The 14,224-nt window shown below is 38.3% G+C and overlaps 1 protein-coding gene and 4 non-coding genes across 5 annotated transcripts in view; 1 reads left to right on the plus strand and 4 right to left on the minus strand.

Annotated features, from left to right (window-relative positions):
• LOC142338168 (proteasome adapter and scaffold protein ECM29-like) overlaps positions 1-14,224 on the plus strand; it is a 198,860-nt gene that overhangs the window by 118,505 nt on the left and 66,131 nt on the right. The gene's annotated exons all lie outside the window — the stretch shown is intronic.
• Trnal-uag (transfer RNA leucine (anticodon UAG)) lies at positions 746-827 on the minus strand. The gene has a single exon. It is a non-coding gene; the product is annotated as a tRNA-Leu (tRNA).
• On the minus strand, positions 2,226-2,307 carry Trnal-uag (transfer RNA leucine (anticodon UAG)). Its single transcript has one exon. It is a non-coding gene; the product is annotated as a tRNA-Leu (tRNA).
• On the minus strand, positions 4,448-4,529 carry Trnal-uag (transfer RNA leucine (anticodon UAG)). Its single transcript has one exon. It is a non-coding gene; the product is annotated as a tRNA-Leu (tRNA).
• Positions 5,927-6,008, minus strand: Trnal-uag (transfer RNA leucine (anticodon UAG)). The gene has a single exon. It is a non-coding gene; the product is annotated as a tRNA-Leu (tRNA).

The following is a 14,224-nucleotide window of genomic DNA, read 5'->3' on the forward strand; positions in this document are numbered from 1 at the left end:
AGTTGACAAGAGTGGGATTCGAACCCACGCATCCGAAGAAACTAGGGCCTAAATTTAGCGCCTTAGACCGCTCGGCCATCTTGCTTTTCTTTATTACAGCAACTACTCTACCAAACTGGATGTTTTCGTCCGGTAAACAAATAATGACATGAAAATAAGGCGGATTAGCATTCAACTTTGCTATTTTGTGAGTCGTATCGTAACATTTTTTGAGAAATTTTTGCCACTGATTTGCCGGTTCTTCAAAAGTACCTTTGGATGTAGATGTTTTTGGTGTGCTGATATCTTGTCGTCTGAAACCCAAAATGGTACGGGTTGTTCCAAAAGTTGAGCAATGCTTGATTGATAATTATCAGCTCTGTAAGTTTTCAGCCATCATCTCTTTTTTCTCATTTTTGTGAATTTTTTTGATTTATTACGCTTTGAGATTTTCCTAGAATGTGATGAAAATGCAATCAGCTAAAATTTTTTGTGCTGCTCAATGTGACCCATACCTGGGTTTTGATTTTTCAGTCTGGCTCCGAGCCAATTTAACTAGGTGCGTACGGTTTTAGGTCCCGGATCTCGTCCAGATGGGGCAAGTATTACTTGTTCAACAAACTATGTTGTAGCAAAGTGCCACAAGAATTTCTCCCCACGTGTAAACTACACAACACTGTTTCAACTAAGAAAACTTTTAGCAACTTTTTATACAAAATAGAATGTTTCGTGAAAACCTTTCCAAAATTATTTAATAAAATCTAGTTGACAAGAGTGGGATTCGAACCCACGCATCCGAAGAAACTAGGGCCTAAATCTAGCGCCTTAGACCGCTCGACCATCTTGCCTTTCTTTATTACAGCAACTACTCTACCAAACTGGATGTTTTCGTCCGGTAAACAAATAATGACATGAAAATAAGGCGGATTAGCATTCAACTTTGCTATTTTGTGAGTCGTATCGTAACATTTTTTGAGACATTTTTTGCCACGGATTTGCCGGTTCTTCAAAAGTACCTTTGGATGTAGATGTTTTTGGTGTGCTGATATCTTGTCGTCTAAAACCCAAATTGGTACGGGTTGTTCCAAAAGTTGAGCAATGCTTGATTGATAATTATCAGCTCTGTAAGTTTTCAGCCATCATCTCTTTTTTCTCATTTTTGTGAATTTTTTTGATTTATTACGCTTTGAGATTTTCCTAGAATGTGATGAAAATGCAATCAGCTAAAATTTTTTGTGCTGCTCAATGTGACCCATACCTGGGTTTTGATTTTTCAGTCTGGCTCCGAGCCAATTTAACTAGGTGCGTACGGTTTTAGGTCCCGGATCTCGTCCAGATGGGTCAAGTATTACTTGTTCAACAAACTATGTTGTAGCAAAGTGCCACAAGAATTTCTCCCCACGTGTAAACTACACAACACTGTTTCAACTAAGAAAACTTTTGGCGACTTTTTATACAAAATAGAATGTTTCGTGAAAACCTTTCCAAAATTATTTAATAAAATCTAGTTGGGACTCGAACCCACGCATCCGAAGAAACTAGGGCCTAAATCTAGCGCCTTAGACCGCTCGGCCATCTTGCCTTTCTTTATTACAGCAACTACTCTACCAAACTGGATGTTTTCGTCCGGTAAACAAATAATGACATGAAAATAAGGCGGATTAGCATTCAACTTTGTTATTTTGTGAGTCGTATCGTAACATTATTTGAGACATTTTTGCCACTGAATTGCCGGTTCTTCAAAAGTACCTTTGCATGTAGATGTTTTTGGTGAGCTGATATCTTGTCGTCTGAAACCCAGAATGGTACGGGTTGTTCCAAGAGTTGAGCAATGCTTGATTGAGAATTAGCAGCTCTGTAAGTTTTCATCCATCATCTCTTTTTTCTCATTTTTGTGAAAATTTTTTGATTTATTACGCTTTGAGATTTTCCTAGAATGTGATGAAAATGCAATCAGCTAAAAATTTTTTTCGTGCTGCTCAATGTAGCCCATACCTGGACTTTGATTTTTCAGTCTGGCTCCGAGCCAATTTAACTAGGTGCGTACGGTTTTAGGTCCCGGATCTCGTCCGGGCTGGGCAAATATTACTTGTTCAACAAACTATGTTGTAGCGAAATGCCACAAAAATTTCTCCCCACGTGTAAACTACACAACACTGTTTCAACTAAGAAAACTTTTAGCGACTTTTTATACGAAATAGAATGTTTCGTGAAAACCTTTCCAAAATTATTTAATAAAATCTAGTTGACAAGAGTGGGATTCGAACCCACGCATCCGAAGATACTAGGCCCTAAACCTAGCGCCTTAGACCGCTCGGCCGTCTTGCCTTGATTTAGGACAGCAACTACTCTACCATACTGGATGTTTTCGTCCGGTAAACAAATAATGACATGAAAATAAGGCGGATTAGCATTCAACTTTGCTATTTTGTGAGTCGTATCGTAACATTATTTGAGACATTTTTTGCCACTGATTTGCCGGTTCTTCAAAAGTACCTTTGGATGTAGATGTTTTGGTGTGCTGATATCTTGTCGTCTGAAACCCAAAATGGTACGGGTTGTTCCAAAAGTTGAGCAATGCTTGATTGATAATTATCAGCTCTGTAAGTTTTCATCCATCATCTCTTTTTTCTCATTTTTGTGAAATTTTTTTGATTTATTACGCTTTGAAATTTTCCTAGAATGTGATGAAAATGCAATCAGCTGAAATTGTTTTGTGCTGCTCAATGTGACCGATACCTGGGTTTTGATTTTTCAGTCTGGCTCAGAGCCAGTTTAACTAGGTGTGTACCGTTTTAGGTCCCGGATCTGGTCCGGTTGGGCAAATTTTGCTTGTTCAACAAACTATGTGGTAGCAAAATGCCACAAACATTTCTCCCCACGTGTAAACTACACAACAATGTTTCAACTAAGAAAACTTTTAGCGACTTTCTATACAAAATAGAATGTTTCGTGAAAACCTTTCCAAAATTACTTAATAAAATCTAGTTGACAAGAGTGGGCTGCGATTCCACGCATCCGAAGATACTAGGGTCTAAACCTAGCGCCTTAGACCGCTCGCCCATCTTGCCTTGATTTAGGACAGCAACTACTCTACCAAACTGGATGTTTTCGTCCGGTAAACAAATAATGACATGAAAATAAGGCGGATTAGCATTCAACTTTGCTATTTTGTGAGTCGTATCGTAACATTTTTTGAGACATTTTTTGCCACTGATTTGCCGGTTCTTCAAAAGTACCTTTGGATGTAGATGTTTTTGGTGTGCTGATATCTTGTCGTCTGAAACCCAAAATGGTACGGGTTGTTCCAAAAGTTGAGCAATGCTTGATTGATAATTATCAGCTCTGTAAGTTTTCAGCCATCATCTCTTTTTTCTCATTTTTGTGAATTTTTTTGATTTATTACGCTTTGAGATTTTCCTAGAATGTGATGAAAATGCAATCAGCTAAAATTTTTTGTGCTGCTCAATGTGACCCATACCTGGGTTTTGATTTTTCAGTCTGGCTCCGAGCCAATTTAACTAGGTGCGTACGGTTTTAGGTCCCGGATCTCGTCCAGATGGGTCAAGTATTACTTGTTCAACAAACTATGTTGTAGCAAAGTGCCACAAGAATTTCTCCCCACGTGTAAACTAACAACACTGTTTCAACTAAGAAAACTTTTAGCGACTTTTTATACAAAATAGAATGTTTCGTGAAAACCTTTCCAAAATTATTTAATAAAATCTAGTTGGGACTCGAACCCACGCATCCGAAGAAACTAGGGCCTAAATCTAGCGCCTTAGACCGCTCGGCCATCTTGCCTTTCTTTATTACAGCAACTACTCTACCAAACTGGATGTTTTCGTCCGGTAAACAAATAATGACATGAAAATAAGGCGGATTAGCATTCAACTTTGTTATTTTGTGAGTCGTATCGTAACATTATTTGAGACATTTTTGCCACTGATTTGCCGGTTCTTCAAAAGTACCTTTGCATGTAGATGTTTTTGGTGAGCTGATATCTTGTCGTCTGAAACCCAGAATGGTACGGGTTGTTCCAAGAGTTGAGCAATGCTTGATTGAGAATTAGCAGCTCTGTAAGTTTTCATCCATCATCTCTTTTTTCTCATTTTTGTGAAAATTTTTTGATTTATTACGCTTTGAGATTTTCCTAGAATGTGATGAAAATGCAATCAGCTAAAAAATTTTTTCGTGCTGCTCAATGTAGCCCATACCTGGACTTTGATTTTTCAGTCTGGCTCCGAGCCAATTTAACTAGGTGCGTACGGTTTTAGGTCCCGGATCTCGTCCGGGCTGGGCAAATATTACTTGTTCAACAAACTATGTTGTAGCGAAATGCCACAAAAATTTCTCCCCACGTGTAAACTACACAACACTGTTTCAACTAAGAAAACTTTTAGCGACTTTTTATACGAAATAGAATGTTTCGTGAAAACCTTTCCAAAATTTTTTAATAAAATCTAGTTGACAAGAGTGGGATTCGAACCCACGCATCCGAAGATACTAGGCCCTAAACCTAGCGCCTTAGACCGCTCGGCCGTCTTGCCTTGATTTAGGACAGCAACTACTCTACCATACTGGATGTTTTCGTCCGGTAAACAAATAATGACATGAAAATAAGGCGGATTAGCATTCAACTTTGCTATTTTGTGAGTCGTATCGTAACATTATTTGAGACATTTTTTGCCACTGATTTGCCGGTTCTTCAAAAGTACCTTTGGATGTAGATGTTTTGGTGTGCTGATATCTTGTCGTCTGAAACCCAAAATGGTACGGGTTGTTCCAAAAGTTGAGCAATGCTTGATTGATAATTATCAGCTCTGTAAGTTTTCATCCATCATCTCTTTTTTCTCATTTTTGTGAAATTTTTTTGATTTATTACGCTTTGAAATTTTCCTAGAATGTGATGAAAATGCAATCAGCTAAAATTTTTTGTGCTGCTCAATGTGACCCATACCTGGGTTTTGATTTTTCAGTCTGGCTCCGAGCCAATTTAACTAGGTGCGTACGGTTTTAGGTCCCGGATCTCGTCCAGATGGGTCAAGTATTACTTGTTCAACAAACTATGTTGTAGCAAAGTGCCACAAGAATTTCTCCCCACGTGTAAACTAACAACACTGTTTCAACTAAGAAAACTTTTAGCGCCTTTTTATACAAAATAGAATGTTTCGTGAAAACCTTTCCAAAATTATTTAATAAAATCTAGTTGGGACTCGAACCCACGCATCCGAAGAAACTAGGGCCTAAATCTAGCGCCTTAGACCGCTCGGCCATCTTGCCTTTCTTTATTACAGCAACTACTCGACCAAACTGGATGTTTTCGTCCGGTAAACAAATAATGACATGAAAATAAGGCGGATTAGCATTCAACTTTGTTATTTTGTGAGTCGTATCGTAACATTATTTGAGACATTTTTGCCACTGATTTGCCGGTTCTTCAAAAGTACCTTTGCATGTAGATGTTTTTGGTGAGCTGATATCTTGTCGTCTGAAACCCAGAATGGTACGGGTTGTTCCAAGAGTTGAGCAATGCTTGATTGAGAATTAGCAGCTCTGTAAGTTTTCATCCATCATCTCTTTTTTCTCATTTTTGTGAAAATTTTTTGATTTATTACGCTTTGAGATTTTCCTAGAATGTGATGAAAATGCAATCAGCTAAAAATTTTTTTCGTGCTGCTCAATGTAGCCCATACCTGGACTTTGATTTTTCAGTCTGGCTCCGAGCCAATTTAACTAGGTGCGTACGGTTTTAGGTCCCGGATCTCGTCCGGGCTGGGCAAATATTACTTGTTCAACAAACTATGTTGTAGCGAAATGCCACAAAAATTTCTCCCCACGTGTAAACTACACAACACTGTTTCAACTAAGAAAACTTTTAGCGACTTTTTATACGAAATAGAATGTTTCGTGAAAACCTTTCCAAAATTTTTTAATAAAATCTAGTTGACAAGAGTGGGATTCGAACCCACGCATCCGAAGATACTAGGCCCTAAACCTAGCGCCTTAGACCGCTCGGCCGTCTTGCCTTGATTTAGGACAGCAACTACTCTACCATACTGGATGTTTTCGTCCGGTAAACAAATAATGACATGAAAATAAGGCGGATTAGCATTCAACTTTGCTATTTTGTGAGTCGTATCGTAACATTATTTGAGACATTTTTTGCCACTGATTTGCCGGTTCTTCAAAAGTACCTTTGGATGTAGATGTTTTGGTGTGCTGATATCTTGTCGTCTGAAACCCAAAATGGTACGGGTTGTTCCAAAAGTTGAGCAATGCTTGATTGATAATTATCAGCTCTGTAAGTTTTCATCCATCATCTCTTTTTTCTCATTTTTGTGAAATTTTTTTGATTTATTACGCTTTGAAATTTTCCTAGAATGTGATGAAAATGCAATCAGCTGAAATTGTTTTGTGCTGCTCAATGTGACCGATACCTGGGTTTTGATTTTTCAGTCTGGCTCAGAGCCAGTTTAACTAGGTGTGTACCGTTTTAGGTCCCGGATCTGGTCCGGTTGGGCAAATTTTGCTTGTTCAACAAACTATGTGGTAGCAAAATGCCACAAACATTTCTCCCCACGTGTAAACTACACAACAATGTTTCAACTAAGAAAACTTTTAGCGACTTTCTATACAAAATAGAATGTTTCGTGAAAACCTTTCCAAAATTACTTAATAAAATCTAGTTGACAAGAGTGGGCTGCGATTCCACGCATCCGAAGATACTAGGGTCTAAACCTAGCGCCTTAGACCGCTCGCCCATCTTGCCTTGATTTAGGACAGCAACTACTCTACCAAACTGGATGTTTTCGTCCGGTAAACAAATAATGACATGAAAATAAGGCGGATTAGCATTCAACTTTGCTATTTTGTGAGTCGTATCGTAACATTTTTTGAGACATTTTTTGCCACTGATTTGCCGGTTCTTCAAAAGTACCTTTGGATGTAGATGTTTTTGGTGTGCTGATATCTTGTCATCTGAAACCCAGAATGGTACGGGTTGCTCCAAAAGCTGAGCAATGCTTGATTGATAATTATCAGCTCTGTAAGTTTTCATCCATCATCTCTTTTTTCTCATTTTTGTGAAATTTTTTTGATTTATTACGCTTTGAAATTTTCCTAGAATGTGATGAAAATGCAATCAGCTGAAATTGTTTTGTGCTGCTCAATGTGACCGATACCTGGGTTTTGATTTTTCAGTCTGGCTCCGAGCCAATTTAACTAGGTGCGTACGGTTTTAGGTCCCGGATCTCGTCCGGGCTGGGCAAATATTACTTGTTCAACAAACTATGTTGTAGCAAAATGCCACAAAAATTCCTCCCTACGCGTAAACTACACAACAATGTTTCAACTAAGAAAACTTTTAGCGACTTTCTATACAAAATAGAATGTTTCGTGAAAACCTTTCCAAAATTACTTAATAAAATCTAGTTGACAAGAGTGGGCTGCGATTCCACGCATCCGAAGATACTAGGGTCTAAACCTAGCGCCTTAGACCGCTCGCCCATCTTGCCTTGATTTAGGACAGCAACTACTCTACCAAACTGGATGTTTTCGTCCGGTAAACAAATAATGACATGAAAATAAGGCGGATTAGCATTCAACTTTGCTATTTTGTGAGTCGTATCGTAACATTATTTGAGACATTTTTTGCCACTGATTTGCCGGTTCTTCAAAAGTACCTTTGGATGTAGATGTTTTGGTGTGCTGATATCTTGTCGTCTGAAACCCAAAATGGTACGGGTTGTTCCAAAAGTTGAGCAATGCTTGATTGATAATTATCAGCTCTGTAAGTTTTCATCCATCATCTCTTTTTTCTCATTTTTGTGAAATTTTTTTGATTTATTACGCTTTGAAATTTTCCTAGAATGTGATGAAAATGCAATCAGCTGAAATTGTTTTGTGCTGCTCAATGTGACCGATACCTGGGTTTTGATTTTTCAGTCTGGCTCAGAGCCAGTTTAACTAGGTGTGTACCGTTTTAGGTCCCGGATCTGGTCCGGTTGGGCAAATTTTGCTTGTTCAACAAACTATGTGGTAGCAAAATGCCACAAACATTTCTCCCCACGTGTAAACTACACAACAATGTTTCAACTAAGAAAACTTTTAGCGACTTTCTATACAAAATAGAATGTTTCGTGAAAACCTTTCCAAAATTACTTAATAAAATCTAGTTGACAAGAGTGGGCTGCGATTCCACGCATCCGAAGATACTAGGGTCTAAACCTAGCGCCTTAGACCGCTCGCCCATCTTGCCTTGATTTAGGACAGCAACTACTCTACCAAACTGGATGTTTTCGTCCGGTAAACAAATAATGACATGAAAATAAGGCGGATTAGCATTCAACTTTGCTATTTTGTGAGTCGTATCGTAACATTTTTTGAGACATTTTTTGCCACTGATTTGCCGGTTCTTCAAAAGTACCTTTGGATGTAGATGTTTTTGGTGTGCTGATATCTTGTCATCTGAAACCCAGAATGGTACGGGTTGCTCCAAAAGCTGAGCAATGCTTGATTGATAATTATCAGCTCTGTAAGTTTTCATCCATCATCTCTTTTTTCTCATTTTTGTGAAATTTTTTTGATTTATTACGCTTTGAAATTTTCCTAGAATGTGATGAAAATGCAATCAGCTGAAATTGTTTTGTGCTGCTCAATGTGACCGATACCTGGGTTTTGATTTTTCAGTCTGGCTCCGAGCCAATTTAACTAGGTGCGTACGGTTTTAGGTCCCGGATCTCGTCCGGGCTGGGCAAATATTACTTGTTCAACAAACTATGTTGTAGCAAAATGCCACAAAAATTCCTCCCTACGCGTAAACTACAGAACATTCTTTCAACTAAGAAAACTTTTAGCGACTTTTTATACAAAATAGAATGTTTCGTGAAAACCTTTCCAAAATTATTTAATAAAATCAAGTTGACAAGAGTGATTCGAACCCACGCATCCGAAGCTACTAGGGCCTAAACCTAGCGCCGTAGACCGCTCGGCCATCTTGGCTTGATTTAGGACAGCAACTACACTACCATACTGGATGTTTTCGTCCGGTAAACAAATATCGACATGAAAATAAGGCGGATTGGCATTCAACTTTGCTATTTTGTGAGTCGTATCGTAACATTATTTGAGACATTTTTTGCCACTGATTTGCCGGTTCTTCAAAAGTACCTTTGGATGTAGATGTTTTGGTGTGCTGATATCTTGTCTGAAACCCAAAATGGTACGAGTTGTTCCAAAAGTTGAGCAATGCTTGATTGATAATTATCAGCTCTGTAAGTTTTCATCCATCATCTCTTTTTTCTCATTTTTGTGAAATTTTTTTGATTTATCACGCTTTGAGATTGTCGTAAAGTGTGATGAAACTGCAATCAGCTGAAATTATTGTTAGTGCTGCTCAATGTGGCCCATACCTGGGTTTTGATTTTTCAGTCTGGCTCCGAGCCAATTTAACTAGGTGCGTACGGTTTTAGGTCACGGATCTTGTCCGAGGTGGGCAATTATTACTTGTTCAACAAATTATGTTGTAGCAAAATGCAATAAAAATTTCTCCCCACGTGTAAACTACACAAGATTGTTTCAACTAATAAAACTTTAGCGACTTTTTATACAAAATAGATTGATTCCTGAAAACCTTTCCAAAATCTTTTAATAAAATCTAGTTGACAAGAGTGGGATTCGAACTCACGCATCCGAAGATACTAGGGCCTAACCATAGCGCCTTAGACCCCTCGGCCATCTTGCCTTGATTTAGGTCAGCAACTTTTCTACCATACTGGATGTTTTCTTCCTGTAAACAAATAATGACATGAAAATAAGGCGGATTAGCATTCAACTTTGCTATTTTGTGAGTCGTATCGTAACATTATTTGAGACATTTTTTGCCACTGATTTGCCGGTTCTTCAAAAGTACCTTTGGATGTAGATGTTTTGGTGTGCTGATATCTTGTCGTCTGAAACCCAAAATGGTACGGGTTGTTCCAAAAGTTGAGCAATGCTTGATTGATAATTATCAGCTCTGTAAGTTTTCATCCATCATCTCTTTTTTCTCATTTTTGTGAAATTTTTTTGATTTATTACGCTTTGAAATTTTCCTAGAATGTGATGAAAATGCAATCAGCTGAAATTGTTTTGTGCTGCTCAATGTGACCGATACCTGGGTTTTGATTTTTCAGTCTGGCTCAGAGCCAGTTTAACTAGGTGTGTACCGTTTTAGGTCCCGGATCTGGTCCGGTTGGGCAAATTTTGCTTGTTCAACAAACTATGTGGTAGCAAAATGCCACAAACATTTCTCCCCACGTGTAAACTACACAACAATGTTTCAACTAAGAAAACTTTTAGCGACTTTCTATACAAAATAGAATGTTTCGTGAAAACCTTTCCAAAATTACTTAATAAAATCTAGTTGACAAGAGTGGGCTGCGATTCCACGCATCCGAAGATACTAGGGTCTAAACCTAGCGCCTTAGACCGCTCGCCCATCTTGCCTTGATTTAGGACAGCAACTACTCTACCAAACTGGATGTTTTCGTCCGGTAAACAAATAATGACATGAAAATAAGGCGGATTAGCATTCAACTTTGCTATTTTGTGAGTCGTATCGTAACATTTTTTGAGACATTTTTTGCCACTGATTTGCCGGTTCTTCAAAAGTACCTTTGGATGTAGATGTTTTTGGTGTGCTGATATCTTGTCATCTGAAACCCAGAATGGTACGGGTTGCTCCAAAAGCTGAGCAATGCTTGATTGATAATTATCAGCTCTGTAAGTTTTCATCCATCATCTCTTTTTTCTCATTTTTGTGAAATTTTTTTGATTTATTACGCTTTGAAATTTTCCTAGAATGTGATGAAAATGCAATCAGCTGAAATTGTTTTGTGCTGCTCAATGTGACCGATACCTGGGTTTTGATTTTTCAGTCTGGCTCCGAGCCAATTTAACTAGGTGCGTACGGTTTTAGGTCCCGGATCTCGTCCGGGCTGGGCAAATATTACTTGTTCAACAAACTATGTTGTAGCAAAATGCCACAAAAATTCCTCCCTACGCGTAAACTACAGAACATTCTTTCAACTAAGAAAACTTTTAGCGACTTTTTATACAAAATAGAATGTTTCGTGAAAACCTTTCCAAAATTATTTAATAAAATCAAGTTGACAAGAGTGATTCGAACCCACGCATCCGAAGCTACTAGGGCCTAAACCTAGCGCCGTAGACCGCTCGGCCATCTTGGCTTGATTTAGGACAGCAACTACACTACCATACTGGATGTTTTCGTCCGGTAAACAAATATCGACATGAAAATAAGGCGGATTGGCATTCAACTTTGCTATTTTGTGAGTCGTATCGTAACATTATTTGAGACATTTTTTGCCACTGATTTGCCGGTTCTTCAAAAGTACCTTTGGATGTAGATGTTTTGGTGTGCTGATATCTTGTCTGAAACCCAAAATGGTACGAGTTGTTCCAAAAGTTGAGCAATGCTTGATTGATAATTATCAGCTCTGTAAATTTTCATCCATCATCTCTTTTTTCTCATTTTTGTGAAATTTTTTTGATTTATCACGCTTTGAGATTGTCGTAAAGTGTGATGAAACTGCAATCAGCTGAAATTATTGTTAGTGCTGCTCAATGTGGCCCATACCTGGGTTTTGATTTTTCAGTCTGGCTCCGAGCCAATTTAACTAGGTGCGTACGGTTTTAGGTCACGGATCTTGTCCGAGGTGGGCAATTATTACTTGTTCAACAAATTATGTTGTAGCAAAATGCAATAAAAATTTCTCCCCACGTGTAAACTACACAAGATTGTTTCAACTAATAAAACTTTAGCGACTTTTTATACAAAATAGATTGATTCCTGAAAACCTTTCCAAAATCTTTTAATAAAATCTAGTTGACAAGAGTGGGATTCGAACTCACGCATCCGAAGATACTAGGGCCTAACCATAGCGCCTTAGACCCCTCGGCCATCTTGCCTTGATTTAGGTCAGCAACTTTTCTACCATACTGGATGTTTTCTTCCTGTAAACAAATAATGACATGAAAATAAGGCGGATTAGCATTCAACTTTGCTATTTTGTGAGTCGTATCGTAACATTATTTGAGACATTTTTTGCCACTGATTTGCCGGTTCTTCAAAAGTACCTTTGGATGTAGATGTTTTGGTGTGCTGATATCTTGTCGTCTGAAACCCAAAATGGTACGGGTTGTTCCAAAAGTTGAGCAATGCTTGATTGATAATTATCAGCTCTGTAAGTTTTCATCCATCATCTCTTTTTTCTCATTTTTGTGAAATTTTTTTGATTTATTACGCTTTGAAATTTTCCTAGAATGTGATGAAAATGCAATCAGCTGAAATTGTTTTGTGCTGCTCAATGTGACCGATACCTGGGTTCTGATTTTTCAGTCTGGCTCAGAGCCAGTTTAACTAGGTGTGTACCGTTTTAGGTCCCGGATCTGGTCCGGTTGGGCAAATTTTGCTTGTTCAACAAACTATGTGGTAGCAAAATGCCACAAACATTTCTCCCCACGTGTAAACTACACAACAATGTTTCAACTAAGAAAACTTTTAGCGACTTTCTATACAAAATAGAATGTTTCGTGAAAACCTTTCCAAAATTACTTAATAAAATCTAGTTGACAAGAGTGGGCTGCGATTCCACGCATCCGAAGATACTAGGGTCTAAACCTAGCGCCTTAGACCGCTCGCCCATCTTGCCTTGATTTAGGACAGCAACTACTCTACCAAACTGGATGTTTTCGTCCGGTAAACAAATAATGACATGAAAATAAGGCGGATTAGCATTCAACTTTGCTATTTTGTGAGTCGTATCGTAACATTTTTTGAGACATTTTTTGCCACTGATTTGCCGGTTCTTCAAAAGTACCTTTGGATGTAGATGTTTTTGGTGTGCTGATATCTTGTCATCTGAAACCCAGAATGGTACGGGTTGCTCCAAAAGCTGAGCAATGCTTGATTGATAATTATCAGCTCTGTAAGTTTTCATCCATCATCTCTTTTTTCTCATTTTTGTGAAATTTTTTTGATTTATTACGCTTTGAAATTTTCCTAGAATGTGATGAAAATGCAATCAGCTGAAATTGTTTTGTGCTGCTCAATGTGACCGATACCTGGGTTTTGATTTTTCAGTCTGGCTCCGAGCCAATTTAACTAGGTGCGTACGGTTTTAGGTCCCGGATCTCGTCCGGGCTGGGCAAATATTACTTGTTCAACAAACTATGTTGTAGCAAAATGCCACAAAAATTCCTCCCTACGCGTAAACTACAGAACATTCTTTCAACTAAGAAAACTTTTAGCGACTTTTTATACAAAATAGAATGTTTCGTGAAAACCTTTCCAAAATTATTTAATAAAATCAAGTTGACAAGAGTGATTCGAACCCACGCATCCGAAGCTACTAGGGCCTAAACCTAGCGCCGTAGACCGCTCGGCCATCTTGGCTTGATTTAGGACAGCAACTACACTACCATACTGGATGTTTTCGTCCGGTAAACAAATATCGACATGAAAATAAGGCGGATTGGCATTCAACTTTGCTATTTTGTGAGTCGTATCGTAACATTATTTGAGACATTTTTTGCCACTGATTTGCCGGTTCTTCAAAAGTACCTTTGGATGTAGATGTTTTGGTGTGCTGATATCTTGTCTGAAACCCAAAATGGTACGAGTTGTTCCAAAAGTTGAGCAATGCTTGATTGATAATTATCAGCTCTGTAAGTTTTCATCCATCATCTCTTTTTTCTCATTTTTGTGAAATTTTTTTGATTTATCACGCTTTGAGATTGTCGTAAAGTGTGATGAAACTGCAATCAGCTGAAATTATTGTTAGTGCTGCTCAATGTGGCCCATACCTGGGTTTTGATTTTTCAGTCTGGCTCCGAGCCAATTTAACTAGGTGCGTACGGTTTTAGGTCACGGATCTTGTCCGAGGTGGGCAATTATTACTTGTTCAACAAATTATGTTGTAGCAAAATGCAATAAAAATTTCTCCCCACGTGTAAACTACACAAGATTGTTTCAACTAATAAAACTTTAGCGACTTTTTATACAAAATAGATTGATTCCTGAAAACCTTTCCAAAATCTTTTAATAAAATCTAGTTGACAAGAGTGGGATTCGAACTCACGCATCCGAAGATACTAGGGCCTAACCATAGCGCCTTAGACCCCTCGGCCATCTTGCCTTGATTTAGGTCAGCAACTTTTCTACCATACTGGATGTTTTCTT

The sequence above is a fragment of the Convolutriloba macropyga genome, chromosome 4 (genome assembly GCF_964194025.1).
Source record: "Convolutriloba macropyga chromosome 4, txConMacr16.3, whole genome shotgun sequence".
Lineage (NCBI taxonomy): Eukaryota > Metazoa > Xenacoelomorpha > Acoela > Convolutidae > Convolutriloba > Convolutriloba macropyga.